The following is a 17,872-nucleotide window of genomic DNA, read 5'->3' as shown; positions in this document are numbered from 1 at the left end:
CTGCGCATGAAGAGAGCTGGTAGCTGTTGATGTGATCTGCTCCTACTGATATTGAGAGGTATGGGGCCGCCCTGCTAAAGCCCGAATGAGACCTTCTTAGATATAAAATAATATGCTAGATAGGGTGCGCGAAATATAGGTGATATAGATTTCTATAGATTTTGCATTATAACATGCTAGCACCTTTTGCTTATTATGGATTAGTGACTAAGCTGCTGACTCTGATTATTATAATCTGCATTTTGGTATTATACAAGATACTGCGTTTGAGAACTTTGCATTGAATAATAAATATTTCAAACTTGCACTTGTGTTCTTTGACTCTCAGTTTTGGTTTGAAATGATTATATAACGAAAGAGTGTTCATGTGTTCCACGATTCCTGAGGTATTCTAAAGATCATGTTCTGGTTTGTCTAAGACATGGATCATTCCATAATGATCCATGAGACACTGTAGCTAGCTAGGTAAGGGGATTTCTGACACTGAGATGAGTTTTTGGATCATCCTAACTCACTGAGGTTCTAGATCTCTATGCACAGTTCTGTGGGAGAACGGAAACCCTGCTACATGTCGTATGGGGTCCGCCCACCCAGAGACCTTCTAGGGAGATTATTAAGCGCACGCTGCACGCCATAGAGGTGGGTCAGCCAGTTTCTACCAGTGCCTATAACTCGGGCTGTCAAAGATTGCTTTAAGTCGCGGTTCATTCTTTCTACCACAGAATTGCCCTCAGGCCTGTAGGGACTTGAAAACTTCACCTGTACTCCCAACGAAACCATAGCATCCTTATACGCCTTAGAGGCGAAAGCCGGACCCTGGTCCGAATGGAAAGCACCACAAGCAAAGATTCCCACAAAGACACGCAAATCCTTAATGACAGTCCGTGAATCAGCGCTGCGATGCGGCCATAACCACACAAAGAGTGTGCATGAGTCAACTGCTACTAAGATGTATTTATACGCAGTATCAGAAGAAAAAGGACCGCAGTGATCCAAATAAACACAACCAAGTGGTTTATTAGAGATGTACAACTGTGTCTGAGGCGGACGCGCAGCAGTAGAAGGCTTGATCTGCTGACAAATGTCACACATAAGGACATAATCGCGCGTCTGTTTGTACAGTCCCCGCCACCAGAACCTCTGTTGTAGCTGAGATACAGTGGCTGAGACGCCCGCATGCGCAGACGCCACACCTTCATGAGCCGCTGTAATCAGAGAAGCTCTGCGATCCGAGTTGGGAACTAGACGCTCTCCAACTTCCGGAATTTTCACATAAGGAACCTTATCGGGACTTAAGTGGTATGTGTACTTCGAAGGGAACCCCGCAGGATATTTACCTCCCTTCTCCGTGGCAGCAACCGCCGCCAAGATGTCGTCATCTATTTTGCTTTTGGACCTCGTGACTGCTGCAACTAAGTATTTGGATACCGCTGAATTCGCTGCTTCATCAGCAAGCGAGTTGCCAACAGCGTGGACCCCCACGCGCTGGTGGCCGAGAGTATGAATCACAAACACGAGCGGCAGTTTCTCTTTAAGTTCCGCCACTCGGACCCAGATCATTTTATGTTTTATTGTGCTACCCTTGGAATCATGAAAATCATTCTGAATCCAAAAGAACAAGTTCTCATTGTGAGACTGGACACAGTAGTAAGAATCACTTACGATTAAAGTCGTCACACAAGGATCAGCGTACTCCAATGCAAGCATCAGAGCACGGAGCTCAGCTAATTGTGCGGTGCAGTCCCCAAGCGTCTGCGTGTGCACGACACTGGACTTGAACTCATCGTTCACCATGGCACCGACCACAATGGCGCAAGCGGAAACGTAGGCATGTTTAGAGCCATGCGCAACCTGCGCCGAACCATCCATGTAAATGATACAATGGAAATCCTCCAACGGCCGCATTGCTAAAGGAGCAGGATGAACAAATTCATACTGTAAATACTCCTGCGACCGTAAAGCGGCGTCAAAAATAAACGTGACATCCTGAGATGTCAAGGATGTAGCCCACTGAATCCACCGAGGGTGCAAAGCTTTAGAATTCGGTACACTGGCTTTCGTGACCGCCTCCAAGGCAGGACACGGGGTAACAACCAACATGCGCTTTCCCTGCGACAGGGCACGTTCTTTAAGAATTGCCATCTGCACAGCCGTTAAAACTTTCTCCACAGTGGAAAAACGCAGTTCAGCCGAAGTGTACAAGTGTGACTTGTAAGCAATAGGTACAGTATCCCCCTCATTAAAAGTCAGGTACGTGAAACCCACCGTCCCAGGGAAAATTCTTATCACCAGGTTGGTCTGGTTATCACGGGTCTGTAAGTAGTCAGAAGTGAGCAAATCAGCCTGCAAAGACTGCAGAATGGCTGAATGCTCAGGCAGCCAGCATGATTTGGAAAAAGATGGTTGTACCAAGGCATATAAAGGCTTGATACGCTGGGCATATTCCGGAATGTATGTCCTCCCGAAATTTAAAAAACCCAGTAAAGACTGTAATTTTTTCAGCGTTGTCGGAGAGCGCAACTGCGCGCACTTCTCCAGGAAGTGAGGAGCCAATCCCTTTCCTTCATGGTTAAGTTCATAACCTAGAAACAACACTGTGTACTCCGCAATGTGTGATTTTGCAAAGTTAAACTTGTAACCCATGTCTGCAAAGTTACAAATTATGCTGTTTACTCGACACAGATGCACCCAAAGTTCGTCGTCTGTGAGATAAATGTCATCCACATACGAACATGCAACTGGATCGAAACTCTCCAAAAGAGAGACTATGCGGGCGGAAAACACTCCAGGACTATTTTTATATCCCATTGGGAGTCGTTTAAACATTTTTTGTACGCCGCCGCACGTAAAACTGGTCCATTGGGAACTTAGACCATCTAATCTATGTGCATAAAAACCATTGGAAATGTCAAGCGTGGTTTTGAACCGTTTACGCTCAAGACTATTTACTAGGGCAGAGCCGTGAGTATTCTGTACTGCACAGTTACGGCAATGCGAGTTCAAATGCCGGTAATCCAAAACTAGACGATATGAGCCGTCCGGCTTGTTAACAGTAAAAAGGGGATTATTCATTGGTGACACACACGTTTCAATTACACCTTGATATTCCAATTGTTCAAGGATAGCCGCGACCGAAGCTTTAGCTTCACGCCGTATGGGATACTGGGGTTGTGGCTGCGGCTGTGACCGTAAAGGAATCTCATGGCTAGGGGACAATTTATCCCAGCCACACTGATTTCGGTACACAGCCGGCGCAAGCGCCAGAGCCCACTCTTCTGCAAAATGCAGCGCTTCCACTCTCGATACAGTGTGCGCGAAACTGGGGAGGATTACCTCCTCCCCTCGCGGAGCTGCGAGAACAAAAGGTGGGGGCCAGTCAGCCTCCGAAAGCAAAATGTCATACGTATCCGAAAGATTCTCCCAAAATACCCCTTTCACAGTTCGCTGCATGTCACCTTCAATTAACAGGACAATTTCAAAAAGTCTTTCAGGGGGAGCAACATGTGTATCAGCTGTTTCAATCACAATAAAAGTCTCAGTCGCTGTCACCTTCAACAGTGGACGGAGGGCCTCTCTCACTATGGTAATCTCCGCCGCGCTGTCCAGCAAGGTCAGAGCCCACGTCAGATTCCGAAGCCGCGTTCTCACTATCTGGGGCATATCGATGCGCCGTTAAGGCTGCGACTTTCTTCTTGGCAAACTGCGGTCTCTTTGGCGTAGAGTCGTCCCACTGATCCCCTTCACTTCGCGTGCGGGGCTGGCCACGTCCTTGCTGGCCACCCCTGCCCCTGCCGCCCCCTCCACCACCGGTTGACGGAGCCGATGAGTCCTGAAAGGAACGAGGAGAGCGTTGGTCAGAAGCCTGATATCTCTCAGGCGATTTAATCGTCGCGCGATCGCGCAAATCATAAACTCGATCTGACTGCGCAGGCTGCGAAGGCGTAGGACTAGAAACCTGTGTCTGCTGTTGTTGTTGCTTACCCTGCTTCTGCTTTTTAGGCCAATTTTGTTTTTTGGACTTGGGTTGTCCACCCGTTTCCGAAGACTGTCCCTGGGGCTGCTTCCTCTCTTTTTCAGAAAAAGCTTTTAAACCCTTAGAAGTGCGGCCAACCATTTTATAAGCCGCCACAATAATTCTTGCCAGCTGACGGGGTTTCTCGGCCTCGGGAATTAACGCCAGAGCATTGGCCACCTGAAAGTTCACTGCATCCCCCTTGACATTTGCAAGGATAAGACCGCAAACCGTCTCAAACGAGCCGCTCAGGCGCATACCCAATTCAACCGCCGACTCTGGTCCGTGATCATCCTGAACACGTTTAAGGACCTCAGAAAGGTTTGACACAGACGGGGGGCCATAGCACCTCGAGTAAACCGCTGCAAAAGTCTTACCCCATGTTTCACAGTCAGCAAGTTCAGGGGCTAAATCTTTCGGTAAACTAAGCGTAAGAATCCGGTGTTTTTCACCCGGAGTCGTATTAGGAAACACAGCCTCCAGCTGGTCGAATTTCTCGGCAAGCCAGTAAGGAAAATCATCCTTATTCTCTGGCTTTCTGCCCATAACGGAATTCACCAAGACAGGACTGATTTTCAAACCAGCCTGTTCTGCCCGAAGCTGCGCACCTGCGGGGGCTGCGCCATGAATATTACGACCAATGTAATGAACAAGCGCTCTAATCACTCCAACCGCGACATCATGAAGACGCCGCAGGTCACCCACGTTACAAGTGGCGCGATTAGGATGAGGAGTAAATCCACCCAAAGCGGGCCAATTTGTGCCCGGAATGGACAAAGGACCTAACCTCGGAGCCGTTAAAGAATGGGGTAGGGCGCCACCAAACCAAACTCCGTGCTGCCAAGCGTCGATAGGTACTTCCAGTGCCCTGTACGGAGCATAAGCCGCCGGTACATCCGAGGCAGTGTATGAATGGAAGACACCCGAATTAGCGTCCACTGCCGGAAATGTTACCCAGGAATAAAACAATTCGTACGGGTACGCATGTTCCGCACTCACCACTAGAACCACAGCCAAGCCTTCCGCAGGTACATTATATCCCCGCAAGTGGTCGCGAACCGCGACGCGGCTATGCTGCGCTATGTCCACGGCCATGTTAGCACAGGAAGTGAAAAGAGACAAAGAGCAGTTTGTAGCACAACTGGGTAGTAATTCAAAGAAACCGTTTTCAGAAGAATTCAAGCTTGAAGAGACCTAATTCAAAAATAGGTAGGTTTTTCCGACACCACCGTTTACCGGAAACGGGAATGAAGGTGTCAAGGTTTGAATGATATTCTACTCGAGTGTCATGAAATAAGGCCAACCAAACCGTTGGGCGCCATGTAGCAGGGTTTCCGTTCTCCCACAGAACTGTGCATAGAGATCTAGAACCTCAGTGAGTTAGGATGATCCAAAAACTCATCTCAGTGTCAGAAATCCCCTTACCTAGCTAGCTACAGTGTCTCATGGATCATTATGGAATGATCCATGTCTTAGACAAACCAGAACATGATCTTTAGAATACCTCAGGAATCGTGGAACACATGAACACTCTTTCGTTATATAATCATTTCAAACCAAAACTGAGAGTCAAAGAACACAAGTGCAAGTTTGAAATATTTATTATTCAATGCAAAGTTCTCAAACGCAGTATCTTGTATAATACCAAAATGCAGATTATAATAATCAGAGTCAGCAGCATAGTCACTAATCCATAATAAGCAAAAGGTGCTAGCATGTTATAATGCAAAATCTATAGAAATCTATATCACCTATATTTCGCGCACCCTATCTAGCATATTATTTTATATCTAAGAAGGTCTCATTCGGGCTTTAGCAGGGCGGCCCCATACCTCTCAATATCAGTAGGAGGAGATCACATCAACAGCTACCAGCTCTCTTCATGCGCAGCACCAAGTGTCTACGTTCATTCCGTGTAACTCCATCTTAAACCCGCGTAGAGCCCAAAATGTTGGCATCAACATTATTTGTGTTATGTCTAATGTGGTGCGAGGATCAGGCCTCCCAGCAACCTTGTGTTAGGTTAATTTTAGAGTGTGCAGCTCTCAGTGTGCAGACAGTTGTACCAAGTGTACCAGGCAAAGCTGATAGCATAGAAATAACATATTATTCTCAAATAAACCACCTCACCGCTTCTAGGGTGAAAGCAACAACAACAAGTATGTGTCGTGTGCAAAACTGAAGCCGAAGGAAAAAAGGCTGTTTAAACATGTAATGCACTCATGCTAACTTAACGCAATATATGTAACGAAGTATCCATATGACACTACCTGATCCCGAGGGGCCAATACTGATGGCTGGGTGTGATCCCCTCCCTCTCGCCCCGACTTGAGGCGGCGGACGCAGGAGGCCCCCCCCTCTCTTACTGCCGGGGGAGTGGGGCCGTGGAGAGTTAGCCCGACTGGCGTCGAAGACAGATAGCGGGCAGCAGGGCCCGTCACGCTGAAAGGCGGGCCCATACTCGTTGAGGCCCTGGCAATACCCTGCTGACTGACGGTGCTATTCTTAATAACCTGCCTGGAGGAGCTGGGAAGAGAACCTGGGCCCAGGACCCCGAAGACCAGTGAGTGGCAATTACGGGCTGGGCGCGGCTGACACAGTGGGAGCCACCTGGAGTGGTGCTGGCTCCGGGGTCCGGTGAGCTAGGGTGGGTGAGTGAGGAAGAGGCGGAGAGGGTCACACAGCGCTGGTGTGTCCTTGGATGGTGTGAAAACTGCTCTCCCCCCGCGCAGAGGCAACGCGACCAGCTGCCCCCCCCTCTTGTAGAGGGTGAGGGGCGAGAGGACCTGACACGAGGAGCGGTTGCAGGACGGCAAGGCCTCCCGCGTCAGAGCGCGACCCCCCCCCTGGACATCGGGGCAACGGAAAAGACCTGCGGCAGGGGCATACAGGGACCCGGGGTCCGAGAAATCTGAGCCTGGTTGGACGGGGCGTGTGGGTGGCATCGGCCTAAAGAAGACTGATCCCGCTTATCTCCGGAACGAACGGGTGTGAGCGGTCGGCGGAGGGGTGAAGGGCATGAGGAACAAGAAGTCTACAACGACCCAATCCAACACCATGGACAATTATACGGCGGACCAAGAGGTCTACCCCACCCCGGGCCATCTGAAGAGCCCCGAGAGCCATCTCTCTCCTCCATCATGCAGGCCATATAATCCCTGGGCACTACCTTGGAGTCTAAGATAGACAAAATGTCAATTGAACTGACACTACAGCGGGCGGACTTAAATAAAACATCTGAAAAAGCTACGCAAAACACTGCCGCCATTGCGGACCTTCAGGGGGCCGCCAAAGCGTTGAAACAGCAGGTCCAACAGCTCACGCACCAAAAGAGGCAGATGGCAGCGCGGCTGGAGGATCAGGAAGGGTGGGCCCGAAGGAACAACGTCAGGGTGGTTGGTGTGCCAGAAAAAAATGGAAGGGGCTAGCACGGAACTGTTTCTTGAGGACCTCATTTTGAACACCCTGAAGCCCAAGAGACTATCCAAGTTCTTCGTCATAGAGCGAGCGCACAGAGCGCCGGTCCCACCGCCGCGCCCGGGGGTCCCACCGAGAACTATCATCGCGCGGGTACTTAACTATCGGGACAGAGATGCAATCCTGCAGGCGTCGCGACAGCACGGAGACCTGCAGGTGGAGGACCCCGCGATACGCTTCTTCCCCGATTTCACGATGAAAGTCAAACAGGAGCGCCGATCGTTTGATGCGGTCAAGAGGCGACTTCGACAGCGTGGCCTCCACTGCATGATGTTCTTCCCGGCGCGGCTTAAGGTAGTAGCGGAAGGAAAATCTGTCTTCTTCAACTCCCCAGAAGAGGCCCATGCCTGGCTGGAAGAGCGCACTCCGTAGCGGGAGATCCGGAGCATGAGGGCAGCTGGAGAAGCGTGGCACCACAGTCTCCGGCGTCGTCTTTAGGATCAACAGGGAGGACGCGACGGCAACGGGAGAGTCAGCATCAACCAGCTCAGAGAAGGACTCGCAGTCTCTCGGCGTCGCCGGACCTGGAGTGAGGAGACGGACCACAGACTCGCACTGGTAGGATCCTGCGGACCTGCAATGTAGGAAGGAACTACGAATGCGGACCCTATAGGAGGGATGAGAAGGGAGAAGGCCTCAACTGGCTTATGGGGTCTAGCGAGAACTGACAGACGGCCCGAACAGGTATTTGTAATTGCTACTAGTTCTCAATTTAACTGGAGGGCGGTGCTGGTGTCATGGGAGGATCTTCATCCACTATGGGACAATGATGTAGAAGGGGATGATCGTCGGACTACTTATCGGACTGTGCAGTGGGGTCGGGGGGAGCCCCGGAGGCTGGACTTGGTTGCACAGCTCACCCATGAGTTTACCGTTTTAAGGGCTACAGGCGCTCTGCTTGTTGGGGTTGTCTGGCATGGTTGGCCTGAGTGGCAGGGTAGCAGGGTGGGGGGTTGTTTGGGGGGAAATGGGGGGGGGGGCTGTTGTGGTGATCACTCTTTGTTTTTGTATTGTATGAAGGTTTTGACTCCATCGACACACGCAGGGGCTAGGTGGGAGGAGGGTGGGGGGGGAGAGGTGGGAACTTCCCATTCGATTCGCCAGGGACAATGGCTAGGTCACACACACCTACGATGCAGCACATAGATGTCCTCTCCTGGAATGTGAACGGCCTACAGAATAAGATCAAATGCACTGTCGTGTTGCAATACCTCCGCAGACACACTCCGGATGTTGTCCTCCTGCAGGAGTCGCATTTGCTGGGAAACCATTGCAGGGCCCTAGACCGATTTGGTTACACTCTCCGTGCTCACTCTGGATTCACTACTGGATCCAGGGGAGTAGGCATACTCATTAAGAACTCCCTGCCATTGGTCCTGGGGCGAAGCTGGTCAGATCCCTTGGGTCGTTATGTGGCATTATCTGTGCAATGGGAGGGTCGCACCATTAACCGTTGCTCGCTATACATACCCCCGAAGCTGCATGCGTCCACACTTCCCGAGGTGGGGAGGCTGCTGTTGGAAATGCCCCAGGAGGTACTGGTCATGGGAGGGGACATGAACAATGTGATGGCTAGAGATCTGGATAGATTGCAGTCTACGTTGGGTAGGGGAGGGGTGAGCCACCTCAGGGACTTTGTACAAGCGCCGGGTTTGATTGACCTGTGGAGAACACATAGCCCACACACGAGACAGTACACTCACATCTCTGTGGCCCACGGGTCCTCTTCTAGGATTGATTGTTTATTCACACTAGCAGACTGCATGAATCTGTTTTGGGATGGGCATCATAAGGCCAGAGGGATCTCTGATCATGCGTGAGTGGGGGTTCAGCGGATGGGTCCCAAGCGAGATTGGAGCGTCCCACGTAGGCTTGACTCCTTCCTATTTAAGGACAGAGACTTTCAGGAGAGGTTCCGGGAAAGGGTAGACCACTACTTCAGGGACAACGTAGGCTCTGTAGACTCCCCCGGAATAGTGTGGGAGGCATACAAGACTGTGGCCAGAGATTTTGTACAGGCTGAGGTGGGGCGGAGGCGTAAGAACAAGCATGCGCAGGTGGAACAACTGGAGTTGGTGCTCCTGGCTCTGGGAACCGGGGCGGGCTCACCCCAGAATAGGAGCGGGACAGGCTACATAAGGCGCGCCTTCTCAACAAAGAAATACGGGATCTCCTGACGGAACAGGCGCGATCGTATGCATTAGCCACCCAGCGGAGGGTGTACGATCTTGGGGACAAGGCGAATAAAATGATCGCCTGGTTGGAAAGGAGAGACCGAGATCGTAGTTGGGTGCCGCAGATTGATCATCCGGATGGGTCAGTGAGCACCACCAGCGCAGCAATTGCTGAGGATTTTGCGCAATATTATGAGGAGGTATATATCGGTCGCACACGACGAGGGACGAGCAGGAGTGTTGTGATTTCCTGGCCCCCCTGCAGCTCCCGGTCTTGGACCCTGTAGACAGGGACCTACTGGAGGCCGATAATACAGTCAAGGAAGTGGAGGAGGCCATGGGGGACCTACAAACGGGGAAAGCCCCGGACCCAATGGGTTCCCAGAGGAAGCATTTGGCTGTGTGGCTAGCCGCACGGCGCCCCATTTATGCAGCATGCTACGCGAGGCGCGGGAGATTGGGCAGCTCCTGAGGGACCTACGATCAGCCACGATCGTTGTGATCCACAAAGCAGGGAAACCACAAGGTGACTGCAGTTCATACCGGCCCATCTCCCTCCTTAACTACGAGACGAAGGTCTTGGGGAAGATCATGTCCACGCGCCTGGTGGCGGTGATCCAGTCGGTGGTCCACCCGGACCAGTCAGGCTTTATGCCCCACAGGAGCACAAGACAACCTGCGTCGCTTATTAGGGGTTCTACAGACGGTGCCCGCGCGTCGGGAGGTACCAGCGTCACTGCTTTCTCTCGACGCCCATATGGCCTTTGATAGTATCGAGTGGCGATATATCTACGCAATCTTGGAGAGACTGGGCTTTGGGGACAACTTCCGCTCCTGGGTGAAGCTACTATACACTGGGCCACTGGCGAGGATCCGAGTCAACAGGGCTATGTCACGAGAATTTCAGCTGGGATGCGGCACGAGACAGGGATGCCCCATGTCCCCGACCCTATTTGCCCTGGCGCTGGAGCCGCTGGAGCACTGGGTGAGGACGGACCCTGGGGTATGTGGCATAGACATGGGGGCGGATGGGAAGAACGCATATCGCTATACACCGACTACATACTGCTTTAGACCCAACGGCCGCCAGAGTCCATACAACGACTGATGGTCATACTATGCACGTTCGGGGAATACTCGGGAGTACCGTATTAACTGGAGCAAATCCTTGGGTTATGTTCTGACGGGACCTCAGCCACACACAGTGCTTGGCTGCGAAAGCCTTGTTTGGCGCGCAGCGTTTCGCTATTTAGGAATTTGGATTACACCGTCCAACACTGAGTTTTTCCAGCTCAATGTACAGGCACAATTGAACCGCCTACACAGTGACATACAACACTGGCGAACCCTTCCGGTCTCCCTCATGGGCAGAGCTGTGTTGGCTCTACCCAGTCTACTATTTGTCTTACAGAGCTTGCCCTTCCCGATCCCGGAGCAGGTCTTTAGGACGGTGGAGACGGAGCAGCGCTCATTATTATGGGGCGGTGGATGTCCGAGGATAGCCCTTCGGAAGTTGCAGCGAGGTCCCTATGAGGGAGGACTGGCGGTACCTGACATCCGCCTATATTATTGGGCGAAGCAGTTGATTAATGTCAATGGGTGGGTATTCGCCCCACAGGAGGAACCAGCATATCGGGTGGATCGTATGGCCCTAGGAGCGGGCTCCTACTTAGCGGCCCTCTACTCCAAATCGCGGGGCGGCCGGTCCTTGCCTCCCCTGACTGCGGTAGTGGTGGACATATGGAAGCGGGCAACGAAAACGCTTGGGTGGGGGATGAAACTCACGCCCCAAACGCCCCTCTGGCAGGGAGACTTTCTTAGGGAGGTGGTGAAACTCCGAGACCTGCGCCAGTGGAGCCTGATCGGTATAGATATGCTGGGGGACGTCTGGAAGAGGGGACAGGTGGTGGAATTCACGGCTCTTCAATCGGAATTCCAGATGGGTGATGGCGAATTCCTCCATTATCAACAATTCAAACACGCCCTATCCCTGCATCTGACACAGGGGGATCAGGTCCCGGACTATGCACCTCTCGAGGATAGACTACTGTTGGACCCCATGATTGATAAGGCCATATCCCTCACCTATAAGAAGCTTATCAATAATATTCCTGATATCTTGGGGCCACTGAGTGAGAAGTGGGAATCTGACCTGGGTTTGTTAGGGGACGATGACTGGAATGAGACCCTGCAGTGTCCTAGGGAGGTGGCGATTCGAGCTCTATTCAGGTTGGTGCAGCTGCGTATCCTTCACAGGTCCTACACCCCTCAAACGATACAATTCAGGATGGGATACGCAGCATCACACTTTTGTTTGTGAGGCTGTGGGGAAGAGGGCACATTCTTTCACATCCTCTGGGACTGCCCTAAGATCCATGCATATTGGGTCAGTCTAAAGGATATAATGGAGGAGGTGGTAAGAGCGGAAGTGCCACTGGAGGCTAGATGGCACGTTTTGGGGGTCACGGGGGACATTACGTGGCCTAAAGGAGACAAGATATGGCTGGCCTTTATGAGCATGGTGGCTAAGCGTAACATCGCAAGACTTTGGGGGAGTGACTTGATACCGACGATAGAAGAATGGGAGCGAGATATGGACTGGTGTCAGAGGGCTGAGAAGGTCATCTATAACAGCAGAGGATGCCCCAAAAAATGGGAAAAGATATGGCAGGCTTGGAGAAGATATAGAGAGGAATGGAGGGATACCCCAGAGGCCTCACTGTAGGGGTCTCCCCCGCTGGTTACCACGCACTGTGTATCCTTGCAACACCCACTCCCTGGGAAGCCCTGCGCCCGCTCGGTAGCAGAGTCTGAACATACAGCAGGGGGAAGGAGGGAGAAGGGAGATAGGGGGGAGGGTCTTGGCCGGGGAGGGGGGACAGGACAGGGGGAGGGGCGAATTATCAGATCCACTCATAACTGTTGGGGCATGACCTGGGGGGTAGTCTGTTCCTTTGTCCACTATTGGCTGGTTTATTCTACTCAATCACTATGCAATTACTAATGCACTCTCCTTGCTACCTGATGTGTCTTTTGATGGAGCTGTTATGTTTCAATAAAAAGATTTTTTTTTAAAATCTTGAAGGAATGTAAAGCAGCTTGTTTTACCAGAGTATCGCCTCCTGAATCACTAAATGAAGGAGAACCACACAGTAGTTATATAAAAATATGTATTTATTAATCTAACACACTACTATCCTCTACACGAGGATAGAACACAAAGCACACAATACGTAATCAATAGAACAGTTGTAAGAAGCACAATACAGAGTGGGCTCAGGGGGACACCAAACCATATACTAAAATAGTGGTATGACAATCACGACTGGGAACAAGACACAGGCTAGATTAGAACACGTAGAATTGCTGGGACCCCAAGGAACCACCGAAAATGAGTAGAAAGGGACCCAACGGAGGACGGGTGTAGTGTGGGACCAGGACTGAGTGCTCCGTACAATTCTATGGGAAAGTCGCGGTTGCATTTTTAAAGTTTAAGGACCCTTCTAGGAGGACTTCGAGCGAACCCTTTGGAACTTAAGAGTTTAATGGAGCCACCCCACCCGTGGATACCGCAGTACCAGAGTTACCTATCCCAGGGACGACGGGTGCATAGGTCTAAAGTGGTGTCGGAAACTCTTGTCATTCTCAATGGAGAACTGTGAAGAAGTACCGATGTCGTGAAGGGGAAAAGGGTCCGGTGGAATCAAAGCCTGTATTCTGGGAAAAAGGGACCTGAAAGCAAAGGGGATAGAGTCTGGGTCAATTCAGTGTGACCAGGGGCTTGGGAGAAAAATGCCCAACGATGTCGGGTGCTTCAGGTGCGAAGAAGGGATGCTTGACTCTGCAGCCATGAGGACCAGGAGACGTCAAGGACGACCAGGAGCCGGAGGTGAGCTGTCCCACGAAGGATGTTGAGTGCTATGGGGTGGGTGTTGGCGAGAGCAACAACAAGCCGTGGCAAAAGCAAGCCACACAGGAAGGTCAAAGTTTACGGTGTAGACCAGCAAGGTCCAGGAGACTCACCAAGCGATGGGGAGTCGGGGCACATCTGGAGCACAACAGAAATAAAGATGACCCTCAGGGGGACCCACAGGCCAAAGGACCAGGAGTCGTGAGGGGACCTCGAGCAAGATTGCAAAGTACCAGCCCACTGAGCACTCTGTGCGAGGAGGCCGGAGTTCTTTGGTGCAAATACTACTCAGGGTCAGGACTGCACGGAGTTCAATCCACAAGTTGGGAATTGCCACCAAGCATATGCACTTGCAAATGGACTGGTGTTGGACAGGCCGCGTGAAAGGCCCGCTCCCTCCCCGCATGAGAAGACTCGGACGCCGGCTCTCCCGGCGTCTCCAGAAAGCACCATCCCTGCAACCCACCGAAGCAACCCGCAACCCGTCCCCAACGGGACACCTGCTCCCGAACACCCCAGCATCGGCTGACCCGGGCCTCCGTCAGCACCATTGCCCCGGCCCAGCCGCCATCTTGGACACTGCACCACGAGGCCGCGTGGCCTCAGCTCGACCCCAACCCTGGGCCAGGCCAGGCCCCGACATCGAGGCACCACCATCCACCCGGGAGGTGAGGAGACCACTTGGCAGGTCAATGGGAGAAGGGAGTGTCGATGGCTCTCCCCCGCCAGGTGCCGATCGCCCCCGGCCTCCCCGGGCGCTGGCTCCACCCCCCCTGCTGGGTGTCTGGACTCTCTCATCCCGGACCTCCCGACCTCCAAGCGCGAGGGTCCGGACATCAAAGGAGACCAGACCTATAACTGGGGCAGCTCCAGAGCAGGAAGGCAGTTGTATCCTGGAGTCGAGAGACACCTTGAAGAACTCATCCTTGACGGACTGCTGGCGCTGGCGCAGCCCTACCTTGTGAATCATCGTTCCTGCCTGCTGGCGCTGCCGCGGCCCTCTGCAACCTACACCTTCGTCGGGACCTGCTGGCGCTGCCCATCCTTGTGAACCATCGTTCCTGCCTGCTGGCGCTGCCGCGGCCCTCTGCAACCTACACCTTCGTCGGGACCTGCTGGCGCTGCCGCGGCCCATCCTTGTGAACCATCGTTCCTGCCTGCTGGCGCTGCCGCGGCCCTCTGCAACCTACACCTTCGTCGGGACCTGCTGGCGCTGCCGCGGCCCATCCTTGTGAACCATCGTTCCTGCCTGCTGGCGCCGCCGCAGCCCTTCTCAAACGAGACTTATCATCCTAGCCTGCTGACGCTGCCGCGGCCCGACCTTCCAGAACTCCGAGCTCGAGGATTGTGAGCTACCCATCTTGCCACCCCCGTACCGGACCGGTACCAAGACTGTCCCGCTACCCCTTTCCCTGTCAGAGACTAGAATTGAAAGGACCCTCGTGTCCCGACCTCACTGTATCGCTGATAACCTTGCTTCAAGAATCATATATAAAGAGTGTTGACCTCATCCTTGTGTGGTGTCCATCTGTGGGGGGGAAGTTACTAGTCTGTACGATCGCTGGAGACGGCCCTCACTGGAGGCCTCTCCCCCTGTCCTCGGCCGACCCTCCAGGTCCCCGTCTAACAATGGGGTGCACAGGGGTTCAGGTTATACACAAGGGATACTGGCCTCAAACTCGGTGAGAGGGCAGATAGACCTCAGGGACCCTCTGAAACCAACCTCCTGTGTTGCTGGAATCTTCGGAGTCCACAGGAGCAGCAGACTGGTCAGTTGCGGTTAGGTGCCTGCGCATGCAGGGGAGTGACTCCTTCACTCAAAGGGAGATTCTTCAGTTGTCTTAAGTGCACCACAGGTCCAGCACAGAGCCTGTGTGGAGCAAAGGTGCAAACTAAGCTTCGGACGAAAAGGGGGATGAAGTCGAGCGCAGTCGAGGTCCAACGAAGTCCAGAGTGTCCAGGCGGTCGAAGGTCAGTGGTTTCTTCTTGTAGAATCTTGTCCACATAAAATCTCAAGTCTTACCATATACTATGGACATGTACCAAAGTACATGTATGTCAATTTAAGGGAGAAAGCAGATAGACTGGGGTTCTGGTTAACAGGATCCCAGTCAGCCCAGTCAAAAACAGTGAGACATCAAGCAAAAAAGTTGGGGTAACCTCAAGAAGCAGATTCAACTCTCCTACAAATCCAACCAGGCACCCAGAAAAGTGTTAGAGAGTTCTCATAAGCAGTAAGAACGGATTCTTGCAGATGTCTAAGTATATGGATCTTGCGACTATGTGAAAAGCCTTGTCTGATCATGGACGAAAGACTGGTACTCATCTCACTCACTTTGAGTATGGGCATCCTTGTGTCTTTTGTCATCGTCCATGGTGTCCACTCCTCCCTGTTCATTCGCTTTCAATGAAAACACAGAGCTTGCAATCACAGGACCTGTAAAGGGAATGCATAAGAGAACAGCTCCTTGAGTTATGACCAAATAAGCAGAGTATAAATGTGGGGCTCAAAGAATGCGGTTAAAGAAAAGAATAAATAATAACAAAAGCATGAATATTAGAGCAGATCGGAAAAAAAATACAGAAAATCAAAAATCACTCAATCATTATCTGGGTAGTATAACAGACTGTAGGGAATATCGTGGTGGTGGACCTTTCTTTGGTACGGGTGAAGTTGTTGGTTCAGTAAAAGTTGCACCATTTTGTTGGTGTGTTAGTGGCAGTAAGAATAGACTCGTAGGGCTGTGTTTAGGAAGGAGCGGGATTTGAAGAAGAGGGTAATGTGAAGGCAGGACCAACAAAGGTGAAAGTTCAGTGTCTTTACTAGTATCATGACTATATAAATATCTATACAAGTGGACTATAGCAGCTCTGAAGTACATGTGACAGTGAGATATGCCCAACCAGCCAGCCATCGGTGATCAAGAGACAATGAAAAGGAGCTTAGATAAAAATAAGACCTCATAGCCATACACTTTCTGAACCCCATGAAGAACATTACAAGGCATCATATGTGCTTGGTTACAAGTGAACATCCAGCAGTGAGCGAAAAACCTAACAAGGCAACGTCGGGCTTATAGCAACAATCCTGCAAGTAAAATATTAATTTAATCCTACATTCTGTTGAATGCCGCTTGCATGTCACATGAACCCTAAGGGCAAGTGTAGAGGCCTCTCTCGTCCTTTCCAAATAATGCTACTTAAAAGATTTTCAATGCTACCATTCCAACTCCTAACTCAATCAGTCAATCACTAGGATTTGTTAAGCGCTGCTCATCACCCTTGAGGGTATACAGGCGCAGAGAGGGGGTGGGGAGAAGGGGAGTTGCTGCTGAGATAAATTAGTCGAAGAGCCAGGTCTTAGTGTCCTTCTTGAACTCTTGCAGGGTGGGGAATGTAAAGAGGTGTGGGGAAGTTCCAGGACCTGGCTGCTAGGTGTGAGAAGGCACGGTAGCCGCTCCTGCTTCTGTGGATGCAGGTTGTGAGGGCTGAGGAGCAAAGTATGCAGGTAGGCTGGTTAAGATCACCTTGTGGTTGATGTAGGCTGGTCCCTTGTTGTGAAGGGCTTTGTAGGCGTGGACGAGCAGTTTGAACTGGCACAGTTCAAACTGCTGATGGGAAGCCAGTGTAGAGATTTGAGGTGGAGGGCAGGGGGGGGGGCGATATGTGGGTCCGCCTCAGGAGGTGGAGGACTAGTCTGGCAGTTGCATTCTGGATGATCTGGAGTCGGTTTAGTAGTGCATGGTGATTCCCATGTAGAGGGAGTTGCATTAGTCTAGGCAGCTGGTGATGAGGGCCTGGGTGACAGTGCGTCTGACTTCGAAGGGGACTCATATGGAAATTTTTCTGAGTAAGCGCAGGGGGAAAAAGGATGAGGGAGAGGGAGAGTTTATTTACCTTCTCATTGAGAGCTTGCTGTTGAGTATTAGTCAGAGGCTTATTGCATGGTCTGCGGGTGTGAAGCCAAGCTCAGTTGGCCACCAGGAGTCACCCCACAGGGAGTTGTTGTTCCTGAAGAGGATTATTTCAGTTGTTTCTGTGTTCGGCTTTATGCATTTGCTTTGCATCCAGCTTGAGGTGCTGGTCATGCACCTGTGGAAGCTAGATTTAGGGCTAGTCAGGTCTGAAGAGAGTGAGAGAATGAGCGGAATGTCGTCCGCATAGGAATTTATGTTCAAGCCACGGGACCTGACCAGGGTGGCGATAGGTGCCATATAAGTGTTGAAAAGGGTCAGATTAGAGAGGAATCTTGTGGGAATCTGCATATGACGTTTTCCCGTCCTGAGGTGAAGGTGAGAT

General features: G+C 51.6%; 1 pseudogene across 1 annotated transcript in view; it reads right to left on the bottom strand.

The window, feature by feature from the left end:
- Positions 1 to 17,872, bottom strand: part of LOC147700300 (uncharacterized) — a 443,984-nt pseudogene that overhangs the window by 328,705 nt on the left and 97,407 nt on the right. Inside the window, exon 3 of the transcript XR_015299397.1 lies at positions 15,909 to 16,010. The product of XR_015299397.1 is annotated as an uncharacterized LOC147700300 (transcript). The remainder of the gene's footprint in view (positions 1 to 15,908; positions 16,011 to 17,872) is intronic.

The sequence above is a fragment of the Lissotriton vulgaris genome, chromosome 8 (genome assembly GCF_964263255.1).
Source record: "Lissotriton vulgaris chromosome 8, aLisVul1.2, whole genome shotgun sequence".
NCBI lineage: Eukaryota > Metazoa > Chordata > Amphibia > Caudata > Salamandridae > Lissotriton > Lissotriton vulgaris.
This window is presented reverse-complemented; position numbering and strand designations above follow the sequence as displayed.